Source organism: Ceratotherium simum, chromosome 15 (genome assembly GCF_057802395.1).
Source record: "Ceratotherium simum simum isolate JZ-2026a chromosome 15, ASM5780239v1, whole genome shotgun sequence".
In the NCBI taxonomy this organism is placed as follows: Eukaryota; Metazoa; Chordata; class Mammalia; order Perissodactyla; family Rhinocerotidae; genus Ceratotherium; species Ceratotherium simum.
In genome coordinates, this window is record NC_141914.1 from 61,975,267 (window position 1) to 61,977,247 (window position 1,981).

Sequence of the window (1,981 nt, forward strand, 5' to 3'; positions counted from 1 at the left end):
TGAGCTGAGACTTGAATGACGAGATAAATATCAGCTCTCATTAAAATAACAAAGTTTTCCTTTGTGTTGATGGCTTTCTCGATATTATTATTTTAAAGTCTCTTAACGTCAATATAAAATCCTTTCCAGTAGGACACTGTTAGGAGATCTTGAGCCCCTCTTCGACTAGCACACGACTGTGTTCAGACAAGTCATTGTCAATATCTTGGAGCTTCTTTTCCCCAAACAACTTGATGTACTCAGATCTGCCCACCCCTGGACCTCTCTCCTTTGGCTCTGGCTGGGTGCTCACTCACCTTGTTATGCCTCGGTTCCTGGAAGAGCCTGACTCTGTTGTTTCCACCTGACAGAAAGTACAGCACTGGGTTGAGGCAGCTGCTCATGCTCACCAGAGGCCTCCGTATCGTGTAGGCCAAGCTGGCCGCCATCCAGAGCTGGCAGTCCTGAAGGCAGGAAGCAGAGCGTGAGGAAGAAGGAGCGTGTGATGTGGAAGGGCACCAAGCGGAGGGTGAAGAGGCTGCACACCAGCAGGATGGTCAGGATGGACTTGGCCCGGGCCATGTTGCCTGTCCTCATGAGGTCTCCTCTGGCTTCATCAGGCTCCTGACCATCAGCAAGTAGCACATCAAGATAACCAAGGAGGGAAAGACAAAGCCAGACGATGTCGGAACCATACTGTACACAAAAAACTGATCAAAATTCTCTGGGTGGGTCATGTCGTAGCAGACCGTCTGGCTGTCGGTGTAATCCTTGTGGAAGAAGACCAGTGTGGGCAGCAGCCAGAGAACCACCAGGGCCCAGGTGGCGGTAGGGCCGTGAGTACAGGGACACACGCCTGGAAAGTGGTGCGTAGAGATGCAGGTCAGCAGCAGGATGCTGCTGTAGAGGTTGGTGTAGAGCAGGAAGCACACCAGCCTGCAGAGCAGCTCCCTGAAGTGCCACCTGTCACTCGGATTAGGTGATGAGGAAGAGCAGTGTCAGCACGTAAAGCAGGTTGGGCACCATTATCAGGTTCAGCAGATAGATGGTGGCACAGCTGCAGCGCTTCATTTGGCACCAGGTGAGCCACAAGACAGCGCCATTTGGGGGCAGTGTTGGCACAAAGGTGATACTGTAGGTCAGGGAGAGGTAGATTTGCTTGTGGTTCCCTGAGAACCTGCTGAGTCTTTGTTCCTTTGAGGAGTTAGTATCCAGCTTCTCCATCTCCTGGGGGGCTCCCTCCAAGAGTTAAACCCAAGGGCAAAGCTGTCTTCAAAAGCAGGGCTTCTAGACTTACCAGCTCCGAAGGGCTGGCCTTGCGCTGACTTGTGTGCTCTCTGTTCCGTGCTGGGTTGTGATAGGAAGCTCAAGTACTTGTGGTGGCAGGAAGGCACTGCTATCATTTAAACGGCACATACAACCTCCGGCTCTATGACTCCTCTGGCTAGAATCTTTTGCACAGAGTCAGGAAATCGCCGAGGGGAGGTGCTCTAGCCGGAGAAGCTGGTGCATTCCCAGGGGGCTTTATTGCCCGTAATCTGATCCTAACCCCACATACCATGGTGGAATAAAAAGTGATCCTTGGGGGTTAGGGAGGACTAGGAAAAACCGATTTTGCCTTCAGGCTCTGCTGGAGGATTTTGATTTATGTCTCTTTCAGGATTTATAAACTGCGTATTTGAATACTGAGGCTGATTTGCTTATTAACCATCTCACCATCCCAAACATCCAAGAAAACAGTCTGAGCCCTGAAGCCAGGTGCAGCTTCTGCCTTATTTCCATCCCTGCTGACAAAGCAGACCTGGTAGGCAGGCCCGCGTGGCTGAGGGAGCTGTGTGTGGAGCCCGCAGGTGTCGGTTGCATTGGGAAGTCAGTGGGTCGCTCAGCCAGTCAGCGTGGAGCCTACGGGGATGGAAAGAAGTTTATTTTCGGGCTTGACATTCAGAAAGATGAGTTAATACAGGGCAAGAGAGAAAAGTTAGATAGGTAATCTTGGGATAAA

The 1,981-nt window shown here is 51.3% G+C and overlaps 1 pseudogene; it reads right to left on the minus strand.

The window, feature by feature from the left end:
• Positions 1–288: 288 nt before the first annotated feature.
• Positions 289–1,203, minus strand: LOC101397889 (P2Y purinoceptor 3-like; annotated as a pseudogene).
• Between the last annotated feature and the right edge of the window lie 778 nt (positions 1,204–1,981).